Genomic DNA, 21,226 nt, shown 5'->3' with positions numbered 1-21,226 from the left:
GACCCTTCATGTGGTGTGCCTTCGGGGTGAATATGGCGGGTGACCGTGGCAAACGCTGCCCACGATCTCCGGTCTCTGGCTAGGGATTGTTTTTGCCCCCACCAGCTTGGGTTCCGGTACCCTGATGCTGACTCCTCACCCGGTGCTCTAATTTGGGTTCTTGGGTCCCTTCAGTCTTCCCCCTCTGGGTCTTTCTCTGCTCCACTCTCTCTCTCTCCAGGGCTGCTGTTTCCTTCTCTCTCCTCTCCAACTCACTTTCTGCGTCTGAACTTGTCCTCTGCAGCTGACTGACCCTCTGCGTCTGACCCTGATCTTAGTTGGTGCCCTCCTTATATATCCCTCTATGTGTGAGCTCAGGTGACCAGCACCCAATGAGCTCCTATCACTACCCAGACTGCTCCCCCTATCTGCCCCTACACTACATGGGATGTACCACCCCCCTCCCACTCCAGCCAGGAACAGGCTCGGTTGTACCTGCACATTTCTAAGTGGGAGTACCGTCGGCCTGCTCCTCTGAAATGGGATGTATGTAGTGCATGCAGTCTATCTGAGCTCAGTTCCACACTCCATCCTTACCCGGGAGTGGAATATCACACCTCTGGGTTGAGGTGCAATACCCCTGTAGCAGCCGAATCCTCAGGGTGCTACATTCCCCCCTGGTAAATCACAGCACGTCCTCGGGCTGTAAAAACATAAAACACCAAAACATACAAAATTTTCATATAAACATAAACATATAAAACATCATATAAAACTTTTCATATAAACATTCTCGTAGTCGTTTCTTGTTTCAGGTTCCTCCTCCGGACACTGTGCAACGTGTGTCCGGGAAAAGTGCGACAGTCTCTTAGAAAAACTGGTTTTCTATAAAACCGGTAGGGGGCGCTTTAGGACGCGCAACTATATACAGGGAAAGTTGGAAGTTGGCCGCTCTCAGTCCTCGGCCAGGTAGAGGGAAGGGAATGGCTGCTCACAGTCCTCAGCCTGTAGGATAAAGGGGTTAACGGGTAAACAGTTCACTGGTCCCAACGGGGACTATTTTAGCTCTAACGGTTCACTGTGCCCCGACGGGCAACTATATACAGTCTCTACTCCCGTCCTCAACGACGGCTCCCACCTGCTTTTTCTTGATATGGTGTTGCTTCAGACCCGTCCGGGTCCTCTGGCTCCTCCTCTCCGTACCGCAACTCCTCCTCCGTCAAGCGGTGTACGTGGAGGGCGTAAGGTCCTTTGGCACACTTGTGCCGGGTGAAAGTGACCTCATCTCCGACGTAGAGGTCACGGCCTTTGTGACCTTCCGGCAGGTGGGACTCGACGTCTCTGCGGGTCACAAAAACGTCACCGCGGTTGTTACGGTCCCGAATAAAGCCCCACCCATGCTGCGGGTTGAACTTTATCACCGTCCCGATGGTGCGGGGACAGTGCGCTGCACGGGGGTTCCTCCTAGTCCGGCTCTTCTGCTCCGCGCTCCGGATTTGGGCCTGTTGTTCTCTGACCCGCCTCTCCTCCCGTTCTCTCTTAAACTCTGCTAGCTGCTGACGACAACACTCAGTACGCTCAGCGGCGACTGCCCGAGTTTCTCCGGTGAACCCCATCAAATCTTCTCCCGTGGGGTCCCACACGAATTGGGCTTCTTCTAAAGGAGGCGAGACCCGAGTCACGGGCTTCGGAGCCGGGATCAGGGGCTCACACAAGGGCCCTAGTCTTTGTTGCCGCTCCAGCTCATGGTATCCTTCGGGCCAGATGAAGGGTCGCCCGTCCGGCCATGTGAGCTGGCTGAAGAGGTCCTCCCCCAGGTGTGGCACCCTTGGTATTGCGGGCGCGGGCGCGGTGGTGGTGGCGCCCGGGTTGCCCAGGCCTTGCGGCCAGGCCTGGGGCACCTGGAAGGTGAAGGGCACCGTTAGGACGGCGGCGCCCTGGGCTACCTGGCCTTGCGGCCAGGCCGGAGGCTCCGCGGAGGTAGGGGGCGCTGTTGGTGGTGCGGCGCCCGGGGGTACTAGGCCTTGCGACCAGGCTGGTGGTAATTCCTGCTTTGTCACGCTCCGGGTCGAGGCGCGTGACGTCACAGGGGTCGCTGCGGCGGCTTCCGGTCGGGGCCTAGTCCATAGCGGTGACATGGCGGCTACGGGCACAGCAGGGGGACTTTCGGGCTCTGCGACGGGGAGCTGGGGCAGGTAAGCGGTGTCATGGCTTGGGGTATAGGCATCCCCTTTACCTGCCTCCATGCGTTCGGCTCCCTCCTCGGCGCCGTCTCCGGCCTTGGGTCCTCCCGCGCCATCCTCAGAGGCGGTCTGCTTCCTCTTCCAGGGTAGCGCGCTCCGTTGACTGGTCTCTGCTTGCTGGGCCATCTCCCGGCTCCACTCCGCCAGTATCTCACGCTGTACCCGGGCCATCCTCCTTGCGAGGCCCTCCAAGGCAGTTTGTGCACACTCCCGGTCTCGGGGGAGCTGCGCTAAGATCTCCGCTAGACCTAGCGGGGTTGTGGACTCTAGCAGGCTCCTGACCATCGGGTCGGTGCTGCTCTGCTCTTCTTCCGGCAGGCTCCTGGCCAGCGGGCCGGTGCTGCTCTGCCCTCCTTCCTCGGTCTCTAGCAGACTCCTGGCCAGCGGGCCGGTGCTGTTCTGCTTTCTCTCCATCTCCGGGTGAGCTCCTCCGCTACTCCTCGTTAGACCTCTTGCCTCCGGGTGCGCTCGCTCCAGACTCCTCCAAGCGACACCCATCTTTGTTCTTTTCTTTCGTCTCCTCCCACTTCGAGGGCGGTCCCGGGGCAACTCGGTGACTGTCAGCTCCAGGGGTAGTTCTTTCACGCTGACAGACACCTCCAACATCACAGTCTCTGTTGGTGGGCGCGGTTTCCACTTTTGGCGCCATTTTCTGTCCTGGCCCACGATGGGAGGTGGCCTCCTGCCCTCCTTTGGCACGCCCATAATGGCGTCCGCTGCTCTTCCAAGGCGGGAAATCTGCGGTTTTGGCGGGAAGCTTCGCCCAGTGGCGGGAAACTCTGCAGATGGCGGGAACAAGTTGGAAATGGCGGACAATCTGCGGGAAACGACTGGTGATGGAGTCCGATGGCGTGGACCCTCCGGAACCGGCGGGAGACTTCTTTCTGAGGTAAACTTGCACTTTTCTTCAGGCACGCAGTACCCGGGTGTTGCGGGCACGTAATCCTGCCGACTACGCCAAAGTTGACGCGCCCCCTGGGACATATTCCTTTTTGAGGGGAATACCCGGCACCGGATCAGATGGGGGGTTGTAGTCTCCGAGCGGCTGTGACCCGGCCCCGTGCCCAGGGCGTCAAGCTCAGTGTTATGTGGCAGCTTTACAGATGTTACTAAAGTTCTTTTGTGTCGACTACGCCACCCGTTGTGATGCGGTCACTGTGGCCGCCGCTGCAGCAGGGTCCGCTGAGGCTGATGGTGGATGCGCAGCTTGGTGGGATAACCCCCAACGGGAGGGGTATAGCCTCAGAGGGGACAGGCGCAGAGGATGGGGGTTGTGGTGGTGCGGTGCAGCCGGCAATGAAGACAGACTCGGGTTGTGCAGTTAAGGGTGTTTACTTACTGCAGATGTTGTACTGGTCACTCCAGCTGCTAGTGACCACCCGAGCCGTGCTGCGTCCACCAGGTCCTGGATCCAGCCAACCCCCAAACAAGTCCGGAGCGTGGCCCTGAGCTCTCCCTCTGTCCTTTCTTCAGCCGTCCCCACCAGTGATTCACCTAGGTCCAGCTCCCTCGGGCCTTCTGTTGGGACACCCTTGGCCCTGGGTTCCCTGACCCTTCATGTGGTGTGCCTTCGGGGTGAATATGGCGGGTGACCGTGGCAAACGCTGCCCACGATCTCCGGTCTCTGGTTAGGGATTGTTTTTGCCCCCACCAGCTTGGGTTCCGGTACCCTGATGCTGACTCCTCACCCGGTGCTCTAATTTGGGTTCTTGGGTCCCTTCAGTCTTCCCCCTCTGGGTCTTTCTCTGCTCCACTCTCTCTCTCTCCAGGGCTGCTGTTTCCTTCTCTCTCCTCTCCAACTCACTTTCTGCGTCTGAACTTGTCCTCTGCAGCTGACTGACCCTCTGCGTCTGACCCTGATCTTAGTTGGTGCCCTCCTTATATATCCCTCTATGTGTGAGCTCAGGTGACCAGCACCCAATGAGCTCCTATCACTACCCAGACTGCTCCCCCTATCTGCCCCTACACTACATGGGATGTACCACCCCCCTCCCACTCCAGCCAGGAACAGGCTCGGTTGTACCTGCACATTTCTAAGTGGGAGTACCGTCGGCCTGCTCCTCTGAAATGGGATGTATGTAGTGCATGCAGTCTATCTGAGCTCAGTTCCACACTCCATCCTTACCCGGGAGTGGAATATCACACCTCTGGGTTGAGGTGCAATACCCCTGTAGCAGCCGAATCCTCAGGGTGCTACATTAGTACACACATTATCATAACCAGAAACTGACATAGCAGAGGATTTGCTCTCATTAACCCTAGCACGCAGTCTTCTATCCACCCGTATAGCTAATTGCATAGCCTGTTGCAAATCTTCAGGTGTAGGATAAGCAATTAGCAGGTCTTTAACCCTTTCACTGAGCCCAGCAAGAAATAGACTTTTCAGAGCAGAATCGTTCCACCCTGTTTGAGTGGACCAACGACGAAAATGTGTACAATATTTTTCCACATTACCCGATCCTTGTTTTAGACGTCTCAACTCAGTCTCAGCTGATGCGACACGGTCAGGATCATCATATAATAGTCCCAAAGCAGAAAAAAAACTATCCACTGATCTGAAGCATGAATCACTAGGTTGCAAAGAAAAGGCCCACTCCTGAGGCTCTTTGCGCAAAAGTGACATTATGAACCCTACGCGCTGGGATTCATCCCCAGAGGACTTAGGTCTCAAACGAAAATACAATAAGCAAGCATTTTTAAATGAAAAAAATTCTCGGTGTTCACCAAAAAACAAATCCGGCAAACATACCTTAGGCTCCAAGAAATGTGCTCCAGGACAGTTACTCACGTGCTGACGGAGCTCGGCCACCTCCAGAGAGAGTCCCTGCAGGCGATGAGCCAAATCCTGAACCGACACCATGATGGAACAGAAAAATCTTTCCTTAGAGAATTTGCTGGCTGGACTTACTGTTATGTTCTGCTACCAAAGCTAAGGAAAGAGAGGAGATCTGTCCCTACTATGAGACTCAGCTGAATCCCTACGATGTAACAGGGAACCTGATCCTGCGATCAGACCTGCTAAAGTCCTAATCTAGTCTGTACGAAGACCTATAGATGTGGGGAGGGAATCCCTACAAGTACTAAGGACTGGGAGGAATATGGGACACCTCCTAACAGAAATAGTAGCAGATAGACGAACAAACAAAATAGATAGAACATAGAGGTCCGTAGACCAAGCAAACTAACAGAGTTAGATACAGAGCACAGGCTAGCTAGAAAGTAGATATACAATGAAGTCCAGCAAAGCCAGAAGGGCGGAGCAGGACTAAATAGGCCAACAAGGTCATGTGACCAGCAAAGGAAAAAAAACCTAACAGCAAGGTTCTAACAATTGGGCAGCGAAGAAAAAAATAATTCTATTTTTACCACAAAAAAAATTAGTTTTAGCCTCAGATTTTACATTTTCACACAAGGCAATGGGTAAAAATGGTGCCGAAATGTATCACACAATTTCTGCTGAACGTGGCAATATCCCATATGTGGCTGTACAGTACTGCTTAGGCACACGGCGACACCCGGGAGGGAAGGAGCACTATTTCGCTTTTGGAGAACAAATTATTGTAGAATAGTTTGCGGACTACGTATACAGAGCCCTTTAGCACTAGAAGAGCTGAATCCCCCTCAAGTGACCCAATTTTTAAACTTTCTGTTTTTAACTTTCTCACTTAGTCCCTCTATGGGAATATTTTTATCATCACAGGTCTCATGCAATGCAATACACATGTATTGCATTGCATGAGACCGGATGTCAGTTTTACACTGGTAGATCTCGTGTTAGACTCCGTTGATGGCTGAGCCTAACAGGCCACCGTACCTGGCAGCCTCGGAGGTCATCATGTGATCTCCGGCTGCCATGACCACGTCAGACCTTATCTCGGAGGCCGTCAAAGGTGAGTGCACAACTGCCTCTCCCTCTCTTCTATGTGCCGTGATCGCTATGGATCACAGCATATATAACCCCTGGCAAAAATTATGGAATCACCGGGCTCTGAGGATGTTCATTCAGTTGTTTAATGCTGTTGAAAAAAATCAGATCACAGACATGGCACAAAACTAAAGTCATTCCAAATGGCAACTTCAGGGCTTTAAGAAACACTAAAAGAAATTAAGATAAAAAATGTGGCACTCAGTCAGGGTAATTTTTTTCAGACCAAGCAGAGGGAAAAAATTATGGAATCACTCAATTCTGAGCAAAAAAATATGGAATCATGAAAAACAAACACACAAAAGAACACTCCAATACATCACTAGTATTTTGTTGCACCACCTCTGGCTTTAAAGCAGTCTCTGAGGCATGGACTTAATGAGTGACAAACAGTACCCTTTATCAATCTGGCTCCAACTTTCTCTGATTGCTGTTGCCAGATCAGCTTTGCAGGTTGGAGCCCTGTCATGGACCATTTTCTTCAACTTCCAAAGATTTTCAATTGGATTGAGATCCGGACTATTTGCAGGCCATGACATTGACCTTATGTGTCTTCTTTTCAAGGAATGTTTTCACAGTTTTTGCTCTATGGCAGGATGCATAAACATCTTGAAAAATGATGTTACCATCCGCAAACATCCTTTCAATTGATGGGATTAGAAAACTGTCCAAAATATCAATGTAAACTTGGGCATTTATTGAAGATGTAATGACAGCCATTTCCCCAGTGCCTTTACCTGACATGCAGCCCCATATCATCAATGACTGTGAAAATTTGTATGTTCTCTTCATGCAGTCATCTTTATAAATCTCATTAGAACGGCACCAAACAAAAGTTCCAGCATCATCACCTTGCCCAATGCAGATTCGCGATTCATCACTGAATATGACTTTCATACAGTCATCCACAGTCCATGATTGCTTTTCCTTAGCCCATTGTAACCTTGTTTTTTTCTGTTTAGGTGTTAATGATGGCTTATGTTTAGCTTTTCTGTATGTAAATCTCATTTCCTTTAGGCGGTTTCTTACAGTTCGGTCACAGACATTGACTCCAGTTTCCTCCTATTCGTTCCTCATTTGTTTTGTTGTGCATTTCCTGTTTTGGAGACATATTGCTTAGTTTCCGGTCTTGACACATTGATGTCTTCCTTGGTCTACCAGTATGTTTTCTTTTAACAACCTTCCCATGTTGTTTGTATTTGGTCCAGATTTTAGACACAGCTGAATGTGAACAACCAACATATTTTGCAACATTGCGTGATGACTTACCTTCTTTTAAGAGTATGATAATCATCTTTGTTTCAATTGACATCTCTCGTGTTGGAGCCATGATTCATGTCAGTCCACTTGGTGCAACAGCTTTTCAAGGTGTGATCACTCCTTTTTAGATGCAGACTAACGAGCAGATCTAATTTGATGCAGGTGTTAGATTTGTAAATTAAAATTTACAGGGTGATTCCATAATTTTTTCCTCAGAATTGAGTGATTTCATAATTTTTTCCTCTCTGCTTGGTCTGAAAAAAATTACCCTTACTGAGTACCACATTTTTAATCTTGATTTCTTTTAGTGTTTCTTAAAGCCCTAAAGTTGCCATTTGAAATGACTTTAGTTTTGTGCCATGTCTGTGATCTGCTTTTTTTCAACAACATTAAACAACTGCATGAGCATCCTCCGAGCCCGGTGATTCCATAATTTTTGCCAGGGGTAGTAGAAGATAGCAAAGGGTTAACTTTATTGGAACCTGATCCAATCCGGTCTCGAGGATGTCACCTGTTAGAGCTATCGCTCTGCACAGGAATCGCAGGGTGCAGGACCCTGGGGGCCCTGAGCGCTAAAAGACCGCCAACCGTTCATAAACATCTGCGATGTACAGAGCCCAGCAAGCGCGGACGTTTATGTGCAGTGGGCAGTCAGGAAGTGGTTAACACACTTTCCTTTAACTTTGACACAAAAGAACTGAAAAATGTATATCATCACAGCCCTACACAAAATAATGTAACATAAAATAAAAAAAAATAAAAAAAGAGCATGGACCGCACCTCCAAAAATCATACATTTGATCTAATGCCGCTCAACAAAAATACATATTACTGAACATGAGGTTCTTAGCTTAACATTCTGATCAGACTGTGTGAAGCCCACTGCCACGTCAATGAACCAGCTTATTCTTTTCCCTTTCTTGGACCAGCACTCATCCCATTTGGCACAGGCAATTTTAATTAGCAGGAGTCTGCAAAGAGGGTCTAGCCTATTTTGCTCTCACTTGAGAGCTTGAGGAAGGTGAGTCACAATGCTCCTTTCATGTGGTGTTGGTGCAATGTGTCAGCCATTGTTGCTGTGGTTTTGTGCTTGTGGGGCGCCACGGCCTGGAGTCATGGGGACTCGGTCTTGAAGCATGGATGCTGTGAGGCACCAGGCCGCCCGCCCTGCTGGTGCATTCTCACTGTAGCGGTGGTTGGCACATGGCGCCGCTCCTTTTAGGCAGGAAATGTTAGGACCCACTACGAGGTTTGCCGTGACGTGGCAGTGGGCTTCATACAGTCTGATCAGAATGTTAAACTAAGAACCTCATGTTCAGTTATGTATATTTTTGCTGAGAGGCATTAGATCAATGTATGATTTTTTTGGAGGTGCGGTCCATGCTCTTTTTTTGTATAAAATAAATTAAAACAAATATAAAACTACTGTAACTTATTCCTGAATCCTGATGTCATTTATCCCACTGATTTCCAGCTTCAGGTCACTAAATACTACCCACTCAACAGACTCCATTATAGTCAATGGTGACTAAGCCCCGCCCCTTCCGAGACTTTCACGTTCAGCAGAGATAGAACACTCACATGCATCTGCTGACATCACAGTGAGTGTGACATCACCGGCACAGTGACATCACGTTCCACAAAGTTCCATAAACAACTGACTGCAGCCATTGAGCTTTAGTTGTAGTTGGCTTTGACTACAATATACGTGTGGATTGCATTTTCTGATAATTTTACATACGTTTTTGGATAATTGCCCTGTTGTTGCCTGATGCAACATGGACTTTACAGGGAATAGAAAGAGAAAAAGGAAAGAAACACCAGATGGAGAAGACACTGGAAATAACCAGGAACCTCCAGCAAAGATAAGGAAGATGGATTCCAAGAAATCTGGGCAGGTTGGTCAGGTATTACCTGTCAATGAGGGAACCCAGAATATTTCCTTCCTAGACACTGTACAAAACAGATGTGAAAAGCTTGTGGGATACATCACAAATCGAGCTGATAATCTAAAAAAACTGAGTACTTTGGGTCCAACCAGGATCATTAACCTGAAAGGTAATGAAAGTGCAGCAGAAGAGAAGAGAACTGGGAGAAAAAGGAAACATCAGGAAGATCCAGCCACCAGTCAAGATGATATCTCAGGTGAATGTAGTGGCCCCAGTAGCAAAAAAATAAAGATCACTGTCCCTCTCACCAGGGATAAGTTTATCTGCCATGGCATACTTGGACAAGGGAGTTATGGGAAGGTTATGCTGGCCACTGATAAAATAAGGAAAGAAAATGTGGCCCTTAAAATCATTAAGAAAGAAAGCCTAATCTCCTTCCCTGAATGCCTTGTAGAACACCATGTCCTGAAGCTTAGCCACAACAGCAGATTCCTAACCCATTGCCATGCCGCGTTTCATACGGAAAACCATGCGTATTTTGTCACCGAGCTGGCCAGTGGAGGGGATCTGCTTCACTATATATATAGTACCATTCCCCTGAAGGAACCTGTAACATTTATAGGAGCAGAAATCGTTTGTGGCCTACAATTCCTGCACAGCAATGACATCATTCACCGGGACTTAAAACCGGATAACATCCTGCTGACTGGTGACGGCCACATAAAGATTACTGATTTTGGACTATCTCTATACGAGTTTGATAAGAGATTTAATGCCAGAGATTTCAGTGGAACACCTGGGTATGGCGCCCCAGAAATGATCATGGGAGACGCTTATGGTGAAGGTGTGGACTGGTTCGCCTTTGGAGTCATATTGTACGACATGATTTTCCAAGACTCACCATTTCCAGGAGACACCACTGAAGAGATTGTGAATAATGTCTTGTACGAAGAACCATCATTTGAAAACCTCACTGACCACGATGCTATGGACATTATGTCCAAACTACTCTGCAAAGACCATTATGTCCGGCTAGGGGTTAATGGAAAAATCAGAACGCACCCCTTCTTTTCAAATATAAACTGGAAAGACATAAGGACAGGAAAAGCGCCATCTCCAGTTATTATAGGAAGGAACCCGTATGTCACCATGAGACAGCAGATCCCAGCACCGCGCAGTGATGGCGTGAACGAGACAATTCCTGCTAGAGAACAGAGGATTTTCACGAGTTTCCCGTTTGTGGGTCCAGCATGGAGCACAACTTACCACTAAGCGGAGAAACAGCATAATACCGTCATACCATCTAATCCTCCTGTATCTTGACGCAAGACTATCTACTACAGTTCATTTATTTCTGTACCATCAGCTCCTACTACCTGCACTCAAAATGCCAACATCATCATGTTTCATGTCATCAGTAACAAGCATGGCTGGCCTGCCAATCTGAAGAACATTCTTCCACAACTTCCTATTACCTCCATCTCTATATGTGCTGATCTGCGGCAAAGCAGTCACACAATGTATCTGACCTACTTACAGAGGGCTGAAAGCTGCTGCTCCACTGCCAACGTGACCACTGGCAGTCTGCTCTGTGCCAACTGGGATGGAGCATAAGCAGCAATGAGGCCCCTGTGCCACGTTCCCCAGGTGGATTCAGAAGTGAAGTCATAAAATCCAAACTCTGGAATCCTTGTTGGGAGATGTGACGCATGAATTACAGGACACAACTGCGGCATCTACAGCCGTCCTTGGTGCGATTGTCAACCTGGCTATACGGGGTCCACAGCTTTCCCCTATCCAGTGCTATGGTCAGTGTTGCTCGCTGACTGGCAGCTTTGTGCCCATTTAGGCAATAATTTGTAATGTCAGCCACTTTATTTTAGCAAATAATTATTAAAAGCTAAAATAGACTCACCCTTGCTGGCTACATTATACATAGAAAAATAAAAAATTTCTATATATTACATTGCTTTCAATAAATGATCGCCATTATTACTGTGCTATTGGTGTTGTATTTTAGCTTTATCTCTGAATATGTCTAGATGATATATTATCCCCTTAGCGCACAATGAGGTTTCATGAAATTGCAGCCAATGCTGGTGACTATGGTTATGAATGCTGGTGACTATGGTTATGAATGCTGGTGACTATGGTTATGAATGCTGGTGAATATGGTTATGAATGCTGGTGACTATGGTTATGAATGCTGGTGACTATGGTTATGAATGCTGGTGACTATGGTTATGAATGCTGGTGAATATGGTTATGAATGCTGGTGAATATGGTTATGAATGCTGGTGAATATGGTTATGAATGCTGGTGACTATGGTTATGAATGCTGGTGACTATGGTTATGAATGCTGGTGAATATGGTTATGAATGCTGGTGACTATGGTTATGAATGCTGGTGAATATGGTTATGAAAGAACAACTGGGGAGATTCAGGTTATTGCTCTACAACTTGAAAAACTGCTTGTGACAGATCTGTCATTATAACATGACATTATTTAGTAGTTATTTTGCCCTAGAATCTGTCTGCTGAACCACCATGCATCACATATAAAACTGGTGAACGGTAATGGGCAGAGGGGAGCTGGGATTTCCGCATCAGTGCCTGGGTGCAGCCACTACCTCTGCACAACTCACACCTACACTCCTTTTCGTATACTGCTGTGGATGGTACAAGGGTATAATGAAACCGATCACATTAGAAAAGACTCAAGTGATCAGAAACTACATTTCCTGGTAGTCTTTCCGCATTAAATATAAAGATGTAGGGGCATGAAAAAAGTGAGGGTGTCAATACTGAGGGTCCGAGATAAGAGGGAGGAGAACCCATGTGAGGCCAGGCTGTTCCACAAGATATCAGGATAGACAAACAATTTGTGGCTTTGAATGAACGGCCACTGATGAGATCAGAGGAGAAATAACGGAATTTGGAGTAAAAGGCTTTATATACGGTATTTGCACATGTGGATATTTGGTACAATTTAATTTTGGCTAAATAATATACACAAGAGTTCTACTTGGACAACCCCATCCTAAATGCCTGAGTTCTCCATGTTAAATAAGAGAGGCTTATACTCACCTCCTGCACTGGCGCCTTTTCAGCAATATTAGGCATCGGGTCTCCTGGCACTCACATGACACTATGTCGCCAGCTGTTGCCTTTATTATTTCATCAGAGTGGACGATCACACCCCCCAATTGGCTGCAGATTTCATATTGTCACGTGAGCACCGAGAGACCTGGCGCCAACACTGCTGGAACGGCACTGGTGTGGGAGGTAAGTATAGGGTTTTCCAATTTCATTCAAGAGACTGGCACTGACCAAGTACAGACAACCCCTTTAAGTAAGGTAGGTTTCCACTGTGCAGATGCTACAAGTAGCCATAAACAACGATTACTGCAAGTGCCAATAAGTGCACGTGTCCAACAACACTGAGGCATTACCAACAAACATGTTCACTTATTCTCCCCTCCCCAAGAGGGTTTTGCCTTTGGGCATTTATGATTGCTGCACGGCAGTAAAGGGTCCCTCCAAGTTCAAAAGGGGTTGTCATATTAAAGTACATTTTAATCAACATACATTGGATTAATAAGTTCCACAATTGGATGTGTAAAAATATAATGTGTGGAGATAATCGTATACTGTGTAATGGCTGTCTGACTGTGCAGGAACCACAGCTCCTGGGCAGAGAATGAAGCAAAAGCAAGTATACAGACAGGACAGCATGGGATCGAGGCTGAGGCTATGTGCCCACGATGTAGAAATGCTGCATATTTTTTACGCTTCTCCCTGGCAGGAAAAACGCATGCGGATTTTACATGCGTTTTTCCCGCCAGGTAGAAGCGTTTGTGAAGCGTCTTTGCATACGCATTTCTGCATGCGGGTTATCAAGTACTTTTCCAAGCGATTTTAGCATCACTTGGAAAAGTGCTTGACAACTTGTCCACCTTGTTGCAACGGGCATGGATTTATAGTAGTGTGACCAAGTTAGTTAAAAAAGAGAATAAGAATGGTGAAAAACAAAAAAAAAATAAAGTTTATACTCTCCTTCCGATGTCTTCCCGGTGTTTTGTCTGCTCCGTCCAGTGTCTTGCACTGCTCGCGGTGGTGTGAAGGACCTGCGGTGACGTCATTGAGCCATGTGATGGGTCACATGACTCAGTGACGTCATGGCAGGTCCTTCACAACCACGCGAACATTGCAAGTCACTGGACGTAGCAGACAAAACACCGGGAAGACATCGGAAGGTGAGTATAAACCTTATTTTTTATTTTAAATTCTATTTTTTACAGTTTCTATGGTGCCCAGGTCTGGATGAGAGTCTACTCTACTCCAGACCTGGGTACCATCCGCACATAGAAACGCATATAATCCGTGAGTACAAATGTACTGACACGGATTATATGCGTCTCAATGCAAGTCAATAGCGGCGATTACGGCGCGCTTCCGCAAAATTAATGGACATGCTGCAGATTTTTGAGCGCAGCATAAACGCTGCGGAAAAAACCACAGCATGGGCACTGAAAGTGCGTCTTGTCATTGGGGACCATGGGGGGCGGATTACCAAGCGTTTTTGAAGCGTTTATACTGCGGAAATTCCGCAGCATAAATGCTTGAAAAACACATTGTGGGCACACAGCCTTATTCTTTCTATGAGGTAAAACATTTTACTGCCAGCGTTAAATCTGGTTTTCCAATACGTTATATTGTCTTTTCGCTGGAAAGACAATGAGGACCCCTGACGTAGGTGCAGGCTTACATATTTTGGTCAAAATATTAACTAATACCTTACATAATTTTCCATCCTTGCAGGATGCAGCCAGGCTTTTGTAGTGTTGGTGGAAACCATGTGTCTGTTCTTGTAGGGTGCACATATATAGTGCTCGGCAGACCGCCTGATCTAGCATCTTTTACAGAAAATAAGACAAGGTCTTATATCATTTTTTGCTCAAAAAGATGGGTTAGGGCTTATTTTCAGGGAATGTCTTCATTTATCCATATATAATAATCATGTCATATCACACACATTGCACATACACAAGAATATACACAGACACACACACTGCACATACATACCAGCCTGTCTCAGCTCCTCTAGACTTCCTCTGTTAAAAGACCTTTGGTGACATCAGGGTCATAGGACAGTGATTTCTCCAAAGGTCCTTAAGTAGTCTGAACCTTGGAATAGAAACGCTGAGGGCCTCAGAGTGGGAACCTAGAGAAATTGTCCAGTCTCCCCCCCTACATACCAGTCTATCTACTCTTCAGTTACTCTAGGCTCCCACAGTTCAAGAACCTTTGCTGACATTATGGTCACATGACTATGATGTCACCAAAGGTCCTTAAGCAGCCTTGGAATAGAAATGCTTAGGGAGCCCCAAAGAGAGTAGGGGCCCTGATAAATTGCCCAGTTGCTCCCCTCTCCTAACGCCAGCCCTGACTAACTAAGACTTATTTTTGGAGTAGGGCCTATATGTCAAGCATCCTCCAAAAATCCTGTAAAATCATGCTAGGGCTCATTTTGGGGGAAATTCTGTAATAGCTTTGGCATCACTAATAGGCAGCAAGTTGGCATGTTGCACTACATGTATCTGTGTGACTGGCGCCCTATACAAGCCTTATCCTGTGCATTTCTAATCCCCTCCATGAATAGTACCGTATTTTTCAGACTATAAGACGCATTTTTTTCCTCCAAAATTTTGGAGGAAAATGGGGGGTGATTCTTATAGTCCAAATGTTGGGGAGGGGTGAGTATATATACTGTGCTGTGGGGAGCGGTAGCGGTGGAAGAGCGGGGCACAGGGGGCAACAGCCGCCTGCTGCAGCCTACACTGTCCCCGCTGCTAAAGAAAATTAATATTCACTGCTCCCCACGCCCATGGGGAGCACTGAATATTCATGCTCCTTAATAGCAGCACACAGTGTAGCCGCAGCTGCTGCCGGAATCGCCTGTGCCCGCTGTTAAAGGGCATGAATATTTAACCTCTCTCCACGCCCATGGGCGTGGGGATGGGGTGAATATTCATGCCCTTTAATAAGCGGGCACACGAGATAACCCGGCAGCAGCAGGAGACGCAGCGCGGCTAAGCTGTGTGCCGGCTATGAAGGAGCATGAAGTCACTGCTCCCCGCTGTAATGCAGCAGGTTGCTAGCATTACTGTAAATGGTCCAGGATGTGCTTACTGGACCATGTACCTTCCCCTTTATCTGACTGGTCACATGACTGTGACATCACCCAGGTCCTGCATGCACAGTAAAGCTCTGTATACATGACTGGGACAGCACACAGGACCTATACACACAGCTGACTGATCACATGACTGTGACATCAGCAAGGTCCTGTCAGTATGAGGCTGTCTGTGCACAGCATATATATACCTGCTTAATTTGAGACAGGTGTGTTCGGTGTGAGGCCTGTTCCCCATGTGTGTGGGATACCGTGATACCGTGGAGCCTGGCAGCCTGAAGGCAAAGACTGGATCCTGTGCGGATACTAGTGGCCTTGGAAGGCAGCGGCTTTGAAGTGAAGCCTGGTACCTGAAAGGTCGAGCCTGGATCCTGTGCGGATGTCAGTGGCCTTTGAGGGAGAGCCGGCTTGAGTAAGTGTCCTGGAAGGCAGAGCCTGGATCCTGTGTGGATGTCAGTGGCCTTTGAGGGAACGACGGCTGGAGACCCCTACCTGGGAAGCCGCAGAGCCACAGTGGTGGCAGAGTAACGGACTGAGACAGCTATACCCGGCAAAGGTAATACCAGGTGCTATATGGACATTGTGATATGAACATTGCTACTTTATTACCTTGCCGTAAGCTGTACCCTGGAGCAAGTGGGCCGGTGTGCCACTTGGCTCATGAATTGTTTATGTGTGTAAACCTGCCGGTGGCGGACTAAGATGAACTGTGTGTGAACAGCGGTTTATGAAGTGCCATAATAAACTGCAACACTGTGTGAAAAACGTAAAGACATTGCACGTGTGCATTGATTGACGCAGCGAAGCGAGTTACCCCCAGTATGATGACGAGCGCTGCCTTACATATGGTTCGAGAGTGCGGGCAACGGCAGCCCGGTTGCTAGTGGCAATGACAACCCCGGTTGCTAGGGGCAACGGCACAGGACGACGAGTGTGGATAAAGCATCTTGCGGCAACTCGGCGGGGTTGCGAAGATTGGCGTCGCACTCAAACCTGGTTTGCTGTGGCTCGGCGGGGCTCACGAAGTATAAAGCATCTTGCGGCAACTCGGCGGGGTTGCGAAGATTCTCATCGCACTCAAATCCCGTTTTGCGGTGGCTTGGTGGGGCCACGAAAATTTTTCCGGGAGAGCGATGAAGTGCTAGTGTGAACAGTGTACCGCGATGGCTGTGAGCAAAGCAGCAGATCTGTCTGGAGCTATTGAGCGGTTGAAGGACCGGTTGGGACCGGAGCAGGTATTTGGGAAACTTTTTCTGGACATGGTGCAGGAACCGCAGGAGCTTTGGGCACCATATGGAATGGCTGCAGTGGACCATTCTATGGACTCTCCGGGGGCGCCAGTGTTGTCCCAGAGTGCCCGGGGAGGTGGTAAGAGATGTTGTGAACTGAGTCCTAAGACTACTGCAGATTTTTTGTGTAAAAATTACCCTGCCGGTGTGGTTGTTTAAAAGGGGGCGGAGTCTAAAAAAGGGGCGGATTTTCACAAGAGTGTGGAGTGTAGAAAACTGAAAATTGTTACTGTTGGTGGGTTGGTGCCTCCTAAAAATGACAATGTGACCGTTGATAACGGGGTAACTCCAGTAGAAGGGGGTGACGTCAAAGTGGGAGGTGACCTGTTAGTCCACAATACCATGGGTAGTGACACAGACCCCGTAGCTGACTGTGACACTATGAAAGTAAAAAGTGAGTTCAGTCAGGAGGGGCTAGACGAGGTGAGAGAGTCCCCATCTCGTAGACGGCGCAAGGGCCACAAAAAGGTTGCTCCTGTAGACTTGGCTGAAAATGAAAATAAAAAGAATGTAGTACTGTGTGCCTATGCTTCAAGTGTGGATCCTCCTTTAGAGGTAGAAGAGGAGGTGACGTTTCCAGTAGCAACCTCCGGTACGGTACTGAGACTGACGGATCAGGATCTGACAGCCCCGAAAGAGAAGGTGGCCAGTCATGACCAGGAACTGGAGCCTATCAGGCAACAGTGTCAGAGTGACGTGTCCGCAGACCAGCTGAACCTGGAGTCTGAACAGCAGAAAATATACCAGGTTATGAGGAACTGGCAGCGAGACGTGGAGGGAAGCAACGCGGAAATTAACCATTGGAAAGAAATGTTCTACGCAATTAAGGAGGACCGCCGCAAAATCAAGGAAGAGGTTTTGCAGTTGAAGCTTGAGAAGGAGGCGCGGCAGGATGGTGTTTCTGGACGTGAACAAATCCTAGAACGACTGCGCAAACAGCTCAACCAGGAGCTGTGTGACTCCAAGAAGGTGTGTAGTGAACGCAGTAGGGAACTGCAACAGAGTAAGAGAGATTATGAGGATCTCCTCAAGGTGAAGGAAAAACTAGAGGAGAATAAGGCGGGTGCAGAGCAAGTGCGCCAAGTGGTTGAGACCACTCTGCAAGACACCCGTGAGGAGAATGATGGTCTCCGTGGAAAGACCCTAGATCTGGAAGCTCAGGTGAAGGAGCTACAGATGTCCTGTGATACTCTCCAGAGGGCGGAGACGTGCCTTAAAGAAACAGTCAGCAAGATGGAAGCTGAGCGGAAAAAGATGGAGGAGTCCGTCAGAGAAGCCACAGACCAGGGCCAGGAGTTGGCCGCTGGTGAGGGGAGGTGTGAAACAGATACCTCCTCGAGTGATGCGAGCTTGGATGATTCGGTGGAAGTAAGAGCCGAGATCAGGGAGCTCAAGGTGTTGCTACAAACCCAGTGGACGCAAGAGAAGCGTGAGAGACTGGCTATTGAGCGCCGAGTGGGCACATTGGAGACGGAGAGGTCTGAGAGAGCTCTGCTGCTGGAAGAGCAGTTGAAGCAGGAAGAGCTTCAGAGACGGGCCGCTGAGAGGCGAGTAACTGAGCTGGAAGGAGAAGTTTTAGAGCTCAAAGGTCGCCTAGCAAAGTGTCACGTGGTGAACGAGGTCTCCTTGGAGAAGGGAAAAGGCAAACAAGTTGCACTTACTCCCTTAGACCCTGAGAAGGAGGACCTGAGGAGAGCTAAAAGTATGGTGTTGGAAGATAAAGGTGAAGTGGAGGTGGTCAAGACGAAAAGTTGTGAAGTGGTAGCTGTGAGTCAGCTCAGGGGAAGCATCCAGGGTGAAGAAGCTGGAAGTCAGTTGTTCCTGAAACCTGAGCTGGTTGATCGTCTGGAAACCACTGGTGAGACCGAAATGTCTCGGTACAAGTACCTCGTAGAAGTACCCGAGGACTTGAGGGAAGAATGCACCCGTGAGTCCGTGCATGAAGAGTTTAAGAAGGCTGTGGGAGCCTGTAAGGTCTACTTGACCTCAGAAACTAAACAGCTGGTGGTCCTGTCCACGACCAAAGTCACAGTGAAGAGGGTGGCTATCCTAAGTGACATGCACTGGCGATGTGTTCGCACGAAGCGGTTTCTCCGGTTGAAGACGGAACAAGCCGTTAGACAACTGGAGCTTAGGAGAAAAGCTCACAGTATGCGTGAAGAGGTCATCCGGGTGCCTCATGTTCTGGTGAGAAAGCTCATTGGGAGAAGCGGTCGAGCCATGCAGATGATGGTCAAGAAGTCTGGTGTGGTGAAAGTAAGCAGTCCACGTGATCAACAGGACTGGATACCAGACAAAGACGGCATGGTGTCCTTTTCCGCTGTAGGAACAGAAGAAAGCCTAGAATATATACGCATGCTGATTGAGTACCGAGTGACCTGCCTGCAGGAGGTAGAACAATTGAATCTCGCTAGACTGCGAGTAGATAGACAGCATCATCTGAGCAGCAGAAGATGGAAGCCGTCTAGAAATAGTGAGACCCGACAGAGAAAGGGCCGCCTAAATAACAGAACAGCTACAGCTGAAGTTAGGGACCTTTTAGGATGTCCTGAGAGTAGTGGGCGTGGGTTTAGAGGTAGTGAGACCTCCAGTAACTCCGGTTTGAGCAGCCCATACAAACGACCCAATAGAGGACGGGACAGTACGGAGTCGAACCGGACCTTAGATACCGGGGCATGCGAGTCGCGCTGCTGTATTGACCGCTGGGAGCGGGGAAGACCTGACAGGGTTTTGATTGACCGCTGGGAGCGGGGGAGACCTGACAAAGTTACGACCCGGAAAGGTGACCTGACGAAGTCAGTGACAAATGGTAGGTCCCTAAGGAATGGGCTAATGTCATTGACTAAGGTTCCAGGGGCTGAGTAGCACAATTGTAAAGTTCATGGTCTATATGTGAGCTGGGGGTTATAATGTTATTGTGTATATTATGTGTTCAACCCCACAAGTTTGAACAGAGAGGGGGGATATGTAATGCAGCAGGTTGCTAGCATTACTGTAAATGGTCCAGGATGTGCTTACTGGACCATGTACCTTCCCCTTTATCTGACTGGTCACATGACTGTGACATCACCCAGGTCCTGCATGCACAGTAAAGCTCTGTATACATGACTGGGACAGCACACAGGACCTATACACACAGCTGACTGATCACATGACTGTGACATCAGCAAGGTCCTGTCAGTATGAGGCTGTCTGTGCACAGCATATATATACCTGCTTAATTTGAGACAGGTGTGTTCGGTGTGAGGCCTGTTCCCCATGTGTGTGGGATACCGTGATACCGTGGAGCCTGGCAGCCTGAAGGCAAAGACTGGATCCTGTGCGGATACTAGTGGCCTTGGAAGGCAGCGGCTTTGAAGTGAAGCCTGGTACCTGAAAGGTCGAGCCTGGATCCTGTGCGGATGTCAGTGGCCTTTGAGGGAGAGCCGGCTTGAGTAAGAGTCCTGGAAGGCAGAGCCTGGATCCTGTGTGGATGTCAGTGGCCTTTGAGGGAACGACGGCTGGAGACCCCTACCTGGGAAGCCGCAGAGCCACAGTGGTGGCAGAGTAACGGACTGAGACAGCTATACCCGGCAAAGGTAATACCAGGTGCTATATGGACATTGTGATATGAACATTGCTACTTTATTACCTTGCCGTAAGCTGTACCCTGGAGCAAGTGGGCCGGTGTGCCACTTGGCTCATGAATTGTTTATGTGTGTAAACCTGCCGGTGGCGGACTAAGATGAACTGTGTGTGAACAGCGGTTTATGAAGTGCCATAATAAACTGCAACACTGTGTGAAAAACGTAAAGACATTGCACGTGTGCATTGATTGACGCAGCGAAGCGAGTTACCCCCAGTATGATGACGAGCGCTGCCTTACACCGCGCACACAGTCCCGGCGCGGGGAGAGGTGACTTCCGTCAGCTGATCTCTCCTTGTGAGCCGCGCATAGCAGTGACGCCATGCGCGGCTCACATGGGGAGATCAGTGCGGGCAGACAGGCGTCAGCGCTGGAGGAGAGAAGAAAGGTGAGTAGCAATGTTTATATATTTATTTTTTTTTATGTGCGGCATGATGGGGATTACGGGGACCATGCATACTAGGAAAAAGGATGAGGGGGGCCATACATACCAGGGTAAGGATGAGGGGGGCCATACATACCAGGGTATGGATTAGGGGGGCCATACATACCAGGGTAAATATGAGGGGGCCATACATACCAGGATAAAGATGAGGGGGCCATACATGCCAGGATAAAGATGAGAGGGGCATACATACCAGGATAGGGATTAGGGGTACCATGCATACCAGGGTGGGGATTGCTGTGCCATGCATACCAGGATGGGGATTGCTGATACATGCATACAAGGACGGGGATGAGGGGTGCCATGCATACCAGGACAGGGATTAGGGGTGCCATGCATACCAGGATAGGGATTAGGGGTGCCATGCATACCAG

Source organism: Phyllobates terribilis, unplaced genomic scaffold, assembly GCF_046119375.1.
Source record: "Phyllobates terribilis strain yellow unplaced genomic scaffold, ASM4611937v1 Scaffold_88__1_contigs__length_6355796, whole genome shotgun sequence".
Classification (NCBI taxonomy): domain Eukaryota; kingdom Metazoa; phylum Chordata; class Amphibia; order Anura; family Dendrobatidae; genus Phyllobates; species Phyllobates terribilis.
The sequence above is the reverse complement of the archived record's forward strand: the minus strand, read 5'-3'. Positions refer to the sequence as shown.